A 15,370-nucleotide genomic window follows, 5' to 3' on the forward strand; every position below is an offset into this window, starting at 1 on the left:
AGCAGACAGACATTAGATCCTCTTGGACTGACAGCTGTAATTGTGCCACCTGTTAAAGCTGATCATTCTGTGTTTGTACTGTGGCATCATTCTTGGTGAGGGTAGGATGCTGCATACGCCCAGTGTCATACCGGCCTGGAGTACATACTCAGAGAGCTCATCCATGTCTCTTTTCATGTAGTCCAGGGAGGTACATCTCAGGTCATTCACACCAGCATGGACAATGACTGCATCATATTTCTACGTGCTTTGGGGTGACCTGCGTACTTGTGTTATGTGGCGTATTGTAGCAGCCTACAGGCAGCTTACTGTACCCTTTCCCTTGTTCAGTCTGGTGAGTGGGACAGCAGTGTGTCTGCCTATAGTCACCTATTACAACTGTATCAGGCATGTTGTTTCTCCTTCTGGCCTGTGACTGTTTGGCACACCAGCTTTGTGCTCTATGTGTTGCATGTGCTATGTTTGGAGGTTGTGGTTGCTTGGGGGTCTGCTTTGTAGGCCTCTGTTGGTGTGGTGTGTTTGTAATTAGGGCCTCCGGGAATGTTTTTCTGTGTTTATGTGTTTGGTTTGCAGTTGTGATAGGTCTATGTGGGACTGGGTTTGTGGTGTGTGTGGTTACCTTCTCCTCCTGACTAGTTTTGACAGTACTGAGTTGAGGGAGCTCAGCCTCCGGTTTGGATAAATGGTTGCATCTCTCACATATATTTGTATTTATTGGGGGGTGTTGAGGGTTGTCTGTGTACTTGGGGCAGGTTTAACATTGCCTCAGGATTCACAGATTCTACTTGTTGTAGCTGATCTTAGTGGATTGTATGTGTGGACATATTTTATTGCCATACTACTGATCAGTGATTACTTTCCTTTTTATGTTTGCTCTATCATGTAGAAGCTTCCTCATTCTCTTGCATGGTTTGGTAATGGCTGGTGTCCAGCATGCCAGATGCCTGCGTGTATGGCATTGTGTCTTGTTGTTATTTGTGATTGCATAAGCCAAGCATTCCTGGCTGTGTTCATGTATAACAGGTTCTGCGGTGTGTCCCATATTTTGCACCTGCACAGGGCCTTTAATGGATTCCACATCAGTTTGGAGGGGTGCAACTTATGCTTTACACATGTTTTTCACTGTGGTTTTCTTACCAGGGACTGTGGTCAGGATGTGTATATCCGGTGTGATTACTCTATGGTCTGGTCTTACCAGTGAGGGATACACTTTTCATCTTGCCATCCAGTACCCATGTTGCTGATTATCACATCCAGTATGCTTACCCCTCTTGTGGGAGTGGTACGTTGTTCCTGGGCATTTTGGTTTATGGATTCTAGGAACTTTTCTCCTACAGTGTTGGTGCTAGTATAATGCTCCCAGTGTATTTCTGGGTATTTTCAGTCAACCAATATAATGTGGTTTGGGGGGCTTGATATATTCATGTATTCCAACATAGGCCAGGTGCAGTTCCTGGTGTTAGGATGGTAGTCTGTAGCAGGCTATATACTGGGAAGCGGTTTTAGCCACTGTTACTTGACCATGGCTAGTCCATGCTGCTTCTTGTTGTGGTACCAACATGGGGGTGTGGTTATCCTTGACAATTATTGCTAGTCACCCTCCTTTTGTAGCTTGTTCCATGTTTTGAGGCTGTACAGCACAGTATGAGGTGTAACCTGGTAGTGTTAGGGTGCTGTTGTGAGCCTTGACCCAGTTTTCTGTTACAGGACAGATATCAACATTCTCCATACTGGGTGCGTTTACACTGCACGCATCTTGCTGTTTAGACTTCTGGCATTGGGTAGCATTACATCTAGGTTCTTATCCCTTGTGATACCTATGGAGGTGGGTTTGTGTTTTCAGCCTTACCTATTCAGGGCATTCTGTGGGTACTGACAGCCTTTGCCAGTATCCATGAGGCCTGGACTGATAGGTGCACGCCACCCCTAGCAGGTGGAGCATCATGTCATGCTCAGCATGTCATCCCAGGCTGGCACATATTGGCTCCCCTTTGACTAACTGCATTACTTCAGCCAATTATTGCAATTGATCATCCCATCATCATATTGTGGCATCATGCTTGGTGAGGGTGGATGTTAGTCAGGGTCCTCAAGTGTGCATATAGTACATGGTGTTACATTACTTAACACATGGCATTCATGCCTCAGGTGGTGCTGCAGGGCTGCCTCTGTTGGATGCACATATTACACTCCCTGTACATGTTTGAAAGCAGGTTATGTCATTTTAGGCATCCATGTTATTATATGAGTGAGTCAGAGAGGGGTATCATTCCCAGGGTTCCTACTGAGCCAGTGTATGTGCTATGCGTTGCCTCTTTGCCAAGGCCAGGGCATACTGGGCATGCCTCCTTCTGCCTACTGGGGTAGGCTCAGGTTGTTCCTTCTCCGAGTCATGCTCTGCCTGTGATGGCCTTGGCAATGGTGGGGGGCTGTTTGGCCCGACCCTATGCTGGTCCTGCTGCAGCTGTTTTTGCAAGATCATATTGTGTAGCATAGCACATACCATGACAATTTGGGTACATGTAGTTGGTGAGTACTGCAAGGCTCCACCAGATGTGTCCAGACACCGGAACTGTGACTTGAGCAGCCCAAACACACGCTTTATTACATTACGTGTTTGTGCGTGTGCCTCATTATGGCGTTCCTGTTCAGGTGTGTGTGCATTTCTGATGGGTGTCATCAGCCACGGCTCCAGTGCATAACCTGCATCCCCCACTAGGTGCCCGTGTGGGATGTCCCCATTGGCAAATGTCTGGTACAGCTGCGTCAAATGCCAGATATGGGAATCATGGTAGCTCCCAGGGCAGCCAGCACACACATTCAGTATTATGCCCTGGGCATCACACACAACCTAGCAGTTGATGGAGGGGAAGCCCTTGCGGTTAATGTAAGCCCTGCCCCACTCACTGGCTGGTGCTTTGATGTGTATGTGCGTGCAGTCTATTGCACCCACTACCTCAGGGTATTCCACTATTTGCTGGAAGAGACGCATATTGCTGGCCAATACCTTATGGGCATTGGGGAAATATACATGATCACCGACATGTGCTGACATGGCATCCAGGAACTGGTGCAGTACCCTGGAGGCTGATGCCTGTGATATCCCCATCATATCACCAGTTGGTCCCTGGAAGGTACCTGTTGCTAGTATTCTTAGGCCAACACATACCTTGGTTTCCACTGGGATGGGCTCCCCTCTGTTGGTTCTGTGTGTGAGGCATGGCCTGCACAGCTCGACAATTTGCTGCAGGAGGTCTCTGTCCACTCTACAGTGCTCTACTATTTCCAGCTCATGTAACCCATGGTAGGTGACCCTGGGCCTGTACACTCTTCTTCATCTCCTCACTGTGGGTTGTCTGTCACCATCTGCATTGTCACCACCCTCAGCAAGTCGCCTATGTCTCCTTATAACAGCTATGGCAGCCCCTAGCATTTCTGCTCTGAGTTCAGCTTTTTCAGTTTTCACTTCTAATAGCTTACTCCTATATTGCAGTGCCTCTTGAGAGATACATCCTGCACTGCTGTTTGCAGAGTTTTAAGTGCTTGGCTGAGCTACTATTCTGCCTGTGTAATTGCCTGCTTCTAATTGTTTTCACCTGCTAGCTCCAGCAGTATTCCCTGCTAGCTTCCTACTAATTCAGTTGCTTCCTTTTTCCTTTCTGTTTCCTCAGGGGGGAGCAACGTACATACCAGCAGAAACACGCTTACAGTGGCTTACATGCGCGTAAACATGCTTACACGGTTTGGAATCTGCTTATTTGGGTTAAAACGCACACCAGCGCAAACAGTGTTACAACTCTGCCAACAGGCTCCCACATGCTCAGTCTGCCCTACACGCACGCACACTAGTGCAAACAGTCTTACAAGTCTACCAACACGTTCCCACATGCTCAGTCTGCCTTACACGTGCGCACACTGTCCTACCTGCGCCTCATGGCACGCACATGTGCGCATGCTCACCCAACAAGAAACTTTGGTGTAAGTAACAGTGTACACCTTCCATTTCTTGACTATCCCATGCTTATGTTGTGGCACTCCTCTTTCCATGATCTGTGTCTGACATCTGTCATGTAACACTGACCTCCAATGAACTGCATTTCTTTCTACCATTCCCCCCTGTGATGTCACCTATCTCCTACTCTATTCCTCCCCCTTATGTATCTCTTACACTACTCAGAATGTGCTCATGTGCTATGTGACAGTGGGATTCAGTATCCTAACCCTCATTTACATCAGCTTGCCTACTAATGCTTAGTTACATGTCTTAGACTCAGGTTCCCCCCTTAGCAACCACTAAACGGTGGCCATGTTGTTTTTGGTCTGCTGGTCCCTGCATTGTAAATCCATGTATTGCATAAAACCCACATTTGTGGGTTTATAACCTTCATTTTTATGTTTTATACAGCGCAGCCCATTTGTGCGGGGCTGCGCTGCATTTAAACACCGTCAATCACCGAAAAAAATATATATTTATTTCTCAGATTTGCATCGGGGTTCCTTGCCAATGGCCACATATTTGGCCATTGGCATGCTGCCTGACACATATGCACCCTTTATTTGGAGCTGACATGGCTCCATTGTGATTTTTGCAGAAACGTACTCAGTTGTCAACTGAGTACATTTCTGCAGCTAAAACGGCTCTTACACGGGCTGCTTTCAGTTTCGTGGATTGCTACTCTACCTCATTTGCATGCCTTTCAGCTGCAAGTGAGGTATTTAGCATATCCACGCCCAGTCCGTGTAAGAAACGTTTTAGCTGGTCTCTTACATGGAGTTTCGGGCTGTTCCTGGATCGCGAGGCTTGCATGGAGTCTTACACATCTCTTACACTCCATGCAAGCCTTCGTGAATCCTGCCCTGTATGTGTGCAATGCTGTACTGTTTGCGATAGTGACACCACTGTTAGTTTTATTAGCATATATCAAACTGTAGTAATATAGCTATTTATTTATTTTCTTTGTTTGTTTGTTTCTTATTATCACAGGTAATCCTGATAGTGGAAGTGTAAGATTCTTACCAGCTGATGTCAGAGTATTGGCAGACTCTGATGATGATGGCCACCAAACATAGGCACACTTGGGGGGTTCAGAGTTTGAATCTGACACTGAGGTTGACATTAAGCCATCTGCTGTAATTCCACTGGACACAGCCAGTAGGCCTATGCAAACCCATTCCAGTGAGCCCTCAGATATTGGGAAGGTGGAAGGTGAGACCCTTGATCAGGATACTGTGGTTACTGCAGCTTCAGTGCTTGTTGACTCCGGCCATAGCCAAAATGTGGGTGAGGTGGCATGCAGAATGGTTGTTAGAGGTGCTCAGATGAGGCCTAGTGTCTATCCACCACCTGATCCTGGTGTGTCTTTCTGTTCTAATTGACATATGCTTAGGGCCATCATGGAAGCACAGGCATGTTCCAATGGGGCCTCCAAGGAAATGCTTAGAGTTTTAGATGTGGCACAGGCTGACATGTGTGACTGCCTTCACATGTCGCTAATTTAATGGATCAGATGAATGACACATTGGGACGGGCAGTGTCTTTGATGGAACATCTGCTGGGAGAGGGACAGCATCCACATGGATGTTGGTCAGCCACATCATCTGAGCCGACATTGTCATGTCTGATCATGCTCCCCATAGTGTCACTACTTCCACTGCTCCATCAATGGTTGAGGTGTCCACACCCAGACGTTGGCTGGCCATGAGATTGTGGTCCTGGGCATTCACTTGAGAAGAACTTGTCCAGCAGATACCAGTCACATTCAGGTAGAAGAAGTGTATCTGACCAGACATGCCAGTGCAAATTCTGGCAGAGCCAGTTCTCGGGGGATGATGATGAACTGTCACCTCTACCATACACGGCTCACACCTGTCCTACTTACGAGGGCATACAGCTAGCACAGAGTTTGGTTGTGTTCTTGCAAACACTCACACACCAACTTCACCTGCAGTGCCCATACAGACACACACATACACACACATATAACAGTTACATGGGTCAGTTGTGCGGCTTACAGCCCATTCTGTCTCAGTGGCCATTTGATACTTTATCCAAATGTCTGCCTGGTTCTCTTTCTTACTCATTTGTACTCACTACCTTTTGTGTCAGCCTAGGCATCCTCCCCCACAGACACACACACACACACACACACACACACACACACACACACACACACACACACACACACACACACACACACACACACACAAATCACCCTGAGCAAATGATGATAACTGTGCCATATTCTTGTTTTCTATCTTTTGGATTTAAGGTGCATAGCTGACTTAGTGCTTAGTATATCAGTGTTTGTGATGCTGTTTTGCAAATTGTCCTACTTTCCTATTGGTTTTTGCAATGTGTATATCCCACCAACCTCTTAGACCAACAAAGCTTGACTAAGCCATAAATAAAGGTCTGACAAAGGCCCAACAATAGGTAGAGGTTTTTAAAAATGGTGGTCTTACACACTCAGACAGTTGATAGAATAGCAGGTTTTGCATTACTATTTTTATGTTTTTTTGTGTGTGAGGGATATGGTGTCTGAAACTGAAATGTGTGGCATTATTTTCTAATGTCACTCTAATGATTTGCAATAATACAAAAGTATGAAGCAAAACTATGGACACTCATTGAAAATCTTTACATTTTAGACATACGAATGTGTGAATCTTTGATACATGAGGCCTATTACTTGATAGAGGACACATGTATTTACATAAGTCAGTGCTGTCACATCTTGATGTAATTGCTGTAAAAATCACCCACTTTATACTTACTTACCTTACCAAGTAAGAGTATGCGAGAGTATGCCATTTCTTTGTATTCTTAGAGATTTATTTTTCTATTGCAGATTCATGACTTACCATGGAAATTCGGCATTTGCAAGAGTTTTAGTTCAGAGCTGACTTTGTTTGATGCTAGCAGTACATAACCATTACATGGGTAAATAAAGGTTGTATGCATTGCCTGGCATCAATGTTACTGTATGTATGTGCATAGGGTGACGGTTTTACCCGCTTTGGTGGTGAGCGCATGTGCTATTCCTTGCCTCTTAGTCAGTGAGAGGGCATACTGTACATGCCTGCATTTGCCTGTACTCACAGCAGCTGCTGGTTCCCCCTCTAACTCTTCATCTGTTTGTGGCTGTGGTGACCTTGACAGTGGTGGTGGGATGTGTGGCCCTACCCCTTGGCGTTCCTGCTAAAGCTGTTTTCTCAGAATAATGCTATGAAGCATGGCACAGGCAGTGAATATTTTAGCACATGTACTGGGATCGTACTGCAGGGCTCCCCCAGATGTATCTAGGCATCAGAACCATGACTTCAGCAGTCCACTCACATGGTCTGTGATATTTCTTGTTTGAGCATGTGCCTCATTATGGCATTCTTCAGCAGATGCATGTGCATTTCTAATGGGTGTCATCAGCCATGGTTCCAGTGCATAACCTGCATCCCCCAGTAAATGACCCTGTGGGATATTCCCCCTAGTAAGCATCTCATATAGTTGAGAGTATAGTCAGATATGTGAGTCGTGGTAACTCACTGGGTTGCCAGCACACACATTCAGGATGATTGCCTTAGCATTACATATGACCTGGCAGTTAATTGAGTTGTAGCCCTTTCAATTTATGTACATCCTTCCCTGTTATTTGAAGAAAATAATTTCTGCTGATATTCACAAGACATTCATGTTCTTAGTTAATATGATGGAAATGCAGTCTTTTAAAACAGATTACCAAAAGACATCTGGAAATATAAACATTGCCAGTAAATGGTAATGATTGGGTAACTCAGAAAATGTAACAGTAAAATATGGTTCATATAATAAAATTCTGTAACCTTCTATCCTAAAGGGAAGGAAAGCTTCTGAAGCAGTATTGTTTCTTATTAGTAGGGGAACAACTGACTTTAACCGAAGGCAGATAGACAAGACACATATTGAAACTTAAGACTGATTTGTTGTATTTTTTTTTGCATTGCTCGAAAGTATATGGCTTTTTAGTGTTAATAAACTGCTGAAAAAGAATGATCAGAATGCCCTCGCCAAGTGGCTCCTTTGCTTTTTATCTGTGGTGTGATGCCCGCAAGTGATTTTAATTATAATTGTAAGCACTGCTGCTGAAGTGGAATTCTATAGATGCTATCACATTTTATGGTATAGGTGGGTAATTCCTGAGTGCTAGCTTCAGCACATAATGATGTGCTCAGTAGTTAATAAAATGGTGCCTTTTTAACCTCTGAACCTGAATAGGGCATTGTCTGTACAAAATATATCAAATGTAAGTTGTGTATATCTGTAAATCTCTTGTAACATTAGTATGCTATTAATAAAAAAATGAAGAAAATTAGTTCAGTTAGTCAAGATCATCATTATTTTAGAAATAAAGATAAAGTTATACTATGTAAAAAAATGACTAATACAAGGCTATGCTGTCGTTTATTTATCCTCAGAGTTAATAGTGGATGTAGAAGCTAGAGCACTAGCCTTTATTATTGAAGGCACATAGATAGCTAATGTTACCATTCAGATTCACATCAGAAAAATGAAGTTCAAAAACTCAACTAAAAAAAAAAACAAGGGCCATTACTAATGAAAAACTAATGAAAGGTTTATAAATTCAGTAGCATACACATTGAAACAACAAGTCTGTAGTTTTACCACATTAACTAAGGGAGGAGAAAAAACGCTAGTGCTACATGGAATTGATATTCATTTTCAACAAAAACAGGCAGATGCACTTCATATCGATAACCGCTGCAGTACTCTTAGCTATGCGGGTTACATCTTGCCAAGGATATAACAGCCGGCCAGCTTCCAAAGCTTCAGGTTGCCTTCACCACACCCAAACTGTCAAGCAGCTTGAGCTGAGCTGACTAAAAGACAAGTCTGGGCCTGAAGCCCTTTACAGTTTCCTGCCACTGAAGAGTACTCTTGTTTGAAGTTTTTGAGGATCAATGGTCAGCTTTTGCTTTCCTTTACTGGCAGATAAGTTCCCACTGGGGAAAAAACTTCCATTTTCTTATATTTACCAATGTTTTACTAGTTTTCTTTTCTGGAAAATTATTCTAAAGCAAGAAATGTTGTGCTTTAATGGACTGTCTCAAGAATGTAACACACTTTTAAATGGAGCACTAGTCTTTTCTGTTAGTTTAAAAGTAGTGTAAACTAACTGAAAACATTTTCTGTGGAGAAATTTTGTTTATTTTTTTATTGTGGATCTGCCATAGTGTATGAAAATGATTTTTATTGTGTTTTATCTGCCAATAAAGTAACTTTGTGAACTGGTATTTTTTCTGGCATTTGCTGCTTGTCTTCCCAGGAAAAGACGCACCATTTTTGACTTGACCATGCAACAGATTGCCAGTCCCATGGTTAGTTCTTCTTCCAGCTACAAAAAGAAAAAAGGTTAAGAAAACAGCCTTTGCCACCACAGCAGAATAGTAATTTACCACAGCTGCAGGTGGATGACTCTGCTGTCACCATTTGTTGTACCTCCGACCACTCATCTTTTAGCCTGGATCCATCTGGTTTAGCACCTACAGCTCTATGGACCAGGTATTTACCACATCCTCAGTGGGCAAGGGACAGTGACTAATGTCGGTCCTGGAGAGGGAACAGGAATGATCTCCGTGTTGTATCAGAATACCATGTCTTTCCCTGAGAATGCAACGGTTGCCATTAGTAACACAGTTATCACCATTTTACCTGTCAAAAAAACAGAAAACCAAGAATGTATCTTCTCCTCATCGAATTTCTTTAGACAGTAGTTTTCTGGGACTGGCTCTGTCTTTTCCAGAAGAGATTCAAGATACTAAAGTTAAACAGGAAGACTCAGAATAGATTTGGGGTTTTGTCTTCAGATTTCTGATGCAGATTCAGAAGATACTTCAGTTTCTGATTCTCTTTGTGGAGGTGTCACTGAGGCCATTTCTAGAATGCCCAGTGTTTTCTGTGGGAGAACACTGAAGAGTCTCTGTCCCTCAGAAAATACCATAAGTTGTTACAGAAGAATTTTCTAGAGCCTACACCAATTCTTCATACCTTGTCTGATTTAGAGGATGTGTGTTTCACTGTTAACAGTTTTCCTGATAGCCAATTGTCCCTAAAAAGGCGGTAAGGACATCTAAAGTTCCTTAGTCTTTTAGATTTGTAATCACTATTCCAAAACCTGACCCAGCAACTATAGCCTTAGTTGTTTCCACTGCTGCTAAGCACTTAGTTAATTACAATCCTACTTTTCTAATAAGGATGTTAAAATTATTAATAGGTATGGGAAAACATGTATACTTCTGCAGCTTTGAGTTTTACAACTTTAACTTGTGAGGCTCATATGTGAAAGTTTATTCTGACATATTGTGAAAATATGAGGACTGTTTTATTTACATGTTCTGTTTGTAAAGAAAAATCTGCTTTAAATAACATTGTTTTTTTCTATTACACAGTTCATTATTTATTGTTTGAAGTGTGTGTATGACTCTCTTGATATTTCTTCCATGGCTATGGCCACTGGTACTGTTTTAAGAAGGTTTGCTTAGGTTGCATTCTTAGAATCTCCCAGGTGATGTAAAAATGAGATTTTAAATTCTCTCTTGGATAGAGATTTAGTGATTTAGTGTTTGGCCCCTCTGCTGCAGAGGTGACCATAAAGTCTGATGAAAGGGGCAAGATGATCCAGAGAGTCTCTAAGATTTTTCAGTCATCTTTTTCTAAATTGTCCAAGGCATTTTCTTTATCCTCATCCAATTTTGGCAACGAAAAAACCCAGAATAAACGGTCTTAAGAGAATTCAGAAAAAACAAGATGTTTGAGAAAAAGTGGCAAGGGGGTTCCAAAAAGAAGTCTCAAACGTCCCAAAACCAAGGACAGTCCAAAAAGTCTGAATGGCTATTCAAGAGACATTGTGAGCACCTCTCATCCCGGCCCCTTTTCTCTTCTAGAAAGTCTGAATCTCCATTTTTCTCTTTGACAAAGGATTGTTTCAGACAAATGGGTTCTGAAAATTATTTGTCAATGTTACAGACAGCAGTGGGATGAAATTCCTCCTTTCCAGGGGATCATTCCCCATCCTGCAGATCAGACTCTTTTGTTTCCACCTGTTCTTTATCACATGTTGTCCCAAGGAGTGATAGAACCAGCTCCTTTGCATCAGGGGAATGGGTTTTATATAAGAATGTTCTTAGTGCCAAAGAAAGAAAATGCTTGGAGACCAGTTCTGGATCTTTCTTTCTTAAACCTGTTTGTGATACTGCCCAAATTCAAAATTATGTCACTTTACAACCTGTTACCTCTTCTTCCTCTTTCACATTGCCTGGTTGCACTAGACTTAAAAGATGCTTATAAGCACATCCTCATTCATCCAGACTTCAGACATTTATTAAGGTTTTGTATGTCTGGAACACATTATTCATTCTCTGCATTAACCTTTAGACTATCCAATTTGCTAAGAGTGTTCTCAAAGTGTCTAGCTCCAATTATAGCTCATTGGAAGCTACAGGGCATTCACAATTTTACAAATTCAGATGACTTGCTTATCTTTGCAGAGTCTTTTTGAAAATGTCAGTAATCTCTGTCTCTTGGGTGAGGGATCTCTTGTACAAATCAGGATTCCAAAAGAACATTCAAAAGTCTTTCTTGACTCTCACACAGAATTGTGTTCCTGAGATGTCAACTAGACACCTCGGTTTAAAGAGCTTATGTTCCAGAAAAAAACATAGATATTTATTTAGATCTATTTCTAACATTTTCTACTCAGACATTGGCCATTTCAAAGGAATACCTCATGATTATTGGTCTCATGACATCAATGATTCACGATACCCCTGACAAGACTGAACATGAGAAAAGTACAGTGATATCTGAAATCTCTTTCACCCCAGCATCAACACCCTTTATCTTTTCAGATTTCCAGTACTGGGATTTGTCAGAAATGAAATATTTTGTATGAGATAACAAATATCCTTAATTCCAGGTCTTCCCATCTCCCTCCCTGCTCCAAAGCTTTCAGTCACCACAGACTATTTGGGCTTTGCTTGGGGAGCAGTTACAGGAGGGATAAAAGTGTAAGAGGTTTAGGACATCAAGGACAGATGCAAGCAAATAAATATCAAGATATTCTTACCCCAGGACCCTGTCAAGTGCTAATAGAGAATACCACAGTCATGTGACACATCAACAGGAAAGGGGGACCAGGTTGCACTCCTTCTGCAGACTAGCCATGTTAGCTTGGGATATAGCTTCACAATACACTCTCACTATATAGGTATCCTACATTCTGTCAGAGTAAAATCATATGGTAGACAAGCTGGCCAGGGCAAAACCTCACAAATGGATACTAGACCAGGGAGTCTTCCAAGATTTGATCCATCTGTGGGATGTTCCTCAAGCAGACCTATTTGTCTGCTCTCTGAGCAGTCAACTGGCAACATTCTGTTCTGGCACTCCATAAAGAAGGTCTGAAAGACAGAGTCCTTTTCCTTTCTTTGGACAGGAATGTTCCTGTATGTCTTTCTGTCTTTTATACTAATACCCAATATAATTTTGCTGATTCAGAAGGAAACTCCCAAGATCATTGTAGTGACTGCCTTATCCCCAGGCAACAATGTTTCTCCCTTCTTTTGGAAAGGACCAGGAGCAAGTACCACAAGCTTCCACACAGAGTGGATCTACTTACACAATAACAGGGGTGTTTGACACACCCCAACATAAATAATCTTCAATTAGCTGGCTGGATGATAGGGTCCTAATTGCTTTTAAGCACCTGTTGTCTGACGAAGTGCAGCAGGTACTAATGAAGGCAAGAAAACCTGCTACTGTGCTACTAGAAAATCATATATTAGCAAAAAGAAAAGGTTTTCTAGTTGGTGCCAGTGACATAACCAGCACAAATTCAGGCCTAGTCATTCCCTAGTTTTACAATATTCATGTGCATTACTATCCTATGGCCTTTCCTATTCCTCTATCAAGGTTTATTTATTGACCATTTCATCATGTCTATCCATGGATCTTCCTGATTCAAGGTAGTCTCATATCAAAATGTTCTTGAAACGGGTTTTGCATAAGAGGCCTCTAAATCAACCAATGACTCCTCCTTGGGATCTTAATGTTGTGTTAGAGAAGCAAACACATGCCCTATCTGAAACAGCTTGTGACAAAAGGAGATACTGCCAGCCCAACTAGCTGGAATTTTGTAAATAATTATATGTCATTTGTGAATATTTATGTGATTTATATAGAAGTGTAACAGAAGGAGATAATGCCAGCACAGCTATCTGGAATTTTCTAAATAACTATATGTCATTTGTGAATATCTGCATGATTCATATAAGATACTTGTGTTACAAATGTATTAGAACTCTATGTAAGGTGTATATCAAACTGTTAGTACAGAAGTGTGTGTTGAAAAGGTTTTTGCAAAGTGTTTAAAGTGTAACCACAGCATGCCCTACTGGAATAGTACAGAAATGTGCCTGCACTATTGTAACTGTTTAGATGTATATATTTTAACAGTGGAAACTGGAATACAGAAGGTTAACTTCAGAAAAAATAGCTGAAATTAAATTACTTTATGACAGGAAGAGACAGGATGTCTGTTCTAATGAGCTCGCTGTGTTGTCTTGAAGGAGAAGTAATTGCTAGGCTTGAGATGTGGATGTGTTTTATTGTTTTATGACTTCCAGCAGCTGCACAGATCTGAGGAAAAGCCCTTGTCTATGTATTTTCACAGGTAGATGTTAAATACTGTTAGCTTTCATCAGTGGAGGGTTTACCTGGGATAGAGTCAGATGACAAGTTTTTATGTCATTCTGCAAGCTATCCCAACAGTAATATTTGAGATATTAATTTAAGAACTCTCTGAGGCAGAGACTGAGCATTTTGTATTCTGTCTTGGACCTGACAAGATCCATTCATCACACATAAGCCTTGCTATAAGTAAGTCAGTCCAGGGAACATTATAATTCACTTAGATATATTCAGGGATATAGCAACACTTATTTTAGATATTTTTCTTTATTTATTTGAAACTGTCCTGCAATATTGTTTTAAATATTTCCTGTGATTTTGAACTCTGATATCACTGTAAATATATACTGAGTATTTTCTTGTTCATTTATTATTTATTATTAAATATAGTTAAACCTTTCATTGTGGCTGATCTGTCTATAGATATTTAAGTTCTGAGAGTACTTGCATATTTATTTGGTGACACTGTATAGGCAACTCCTAATAGCCTTGGTCTTGGTCAAACTACCATTTGTATTAACAGTAACATGACACAGTAAGATTGGACACCCTTTGTTAAGGGGCTTAAAGTAGCTGATAAGGAGTGACTGGTGGCAGGGGAAACTACATTATAGTCTGGGCAGAAGGGGGCATAGCTAGTAAACCTGTGCCAGCCTTTTCAGATGTGTGTGTGTGTGTGTGTGTGTGTGTGTGTGTGTGTGTGTGTGTGTGTGTGTGTGTGTGTGTGTGTGTGTGTGTGTGCATGTGTGTGTGTGTGTGTGAATAAATCAAACCTCAAAGAGTATGTCTGCCAGTAACTTGGGCAGGGAGATGAAGCACTGGTTGGACAGAGAGGGTGTTGGAGGTCTTGGCTTTGTCACTCCACTGAGTTCTCAACTCTATAGCTGTGCCAGTGGGGAGTCTTATTGGGGATCTGGAGAAAGAAGTAGTAACTAGCCCCAGACAGACTGTGGTCCCTGTGTGCTCTTAAGGGAAATTGCACTTGATGCAGAGAGCTGCATCTGGAAATACTGCATGTGTACCTGTCATCCTCCCAGTGTATGTCCCCAACTGGTGCCAGTGGTGAGGATTGAGGCTCTTTGATTACTGATTCAGTGGGGGGGGGGGGGCATCACACAGCTAATCTGGCTGAATTGAGGTTCCTAACAAGGAAAAACTGTTTTGCTAATTGCTCAGACCTCTGCAAGAAAGGTATCTGAGTTGCAAGTTCATGTGTTGAGTTAACCCTACTTCATTTTCCATAGGGAAAGAGTTTCACTGATAAAATAATCCTTTTTGTATGCATAAAGTTGTATCCAAGTTTACTTTAAGACAAACTATCCATCTCCTTGTTTTCTATCCTGAACCTAGAAATGAGGGAGAAGGGATAGTCCATACCTTGGATGTCCACAGACAGCTCAGGTACTTTCCTGACAGAAGTAAATCTTTTAGATCTTTGGGTCATCTATACATTTCTTGTGAAGGTAAGAAGAAGGAACAACCTGTGTGAAAACAGACTATTTTCAAATGATTGTCTAAGGCTATTAACATTTGTTATACCCACCAGGACTAATCTATGCCAGGAAGGGTCAAGGCCCATTCTAGCAGGGCCTTGACTTCATATATGGCATTTAGGAAAGGGTTGGATTCTAG

This window comes from Protopterus annectens, chromosome 1.part2 (genome assembly GCF_019279795.1).
Source record: "Protopterus annectens isolate FY-2018-M chromosome 1.part2, PAN1.0, whole genome shotgun sequence".
NCBI classification, from domain to species: Eukaryota; Metazoa; Chordata; order Ceratodontiformes; family Protopteridae; genus Protopterus; species Protopterus annectens.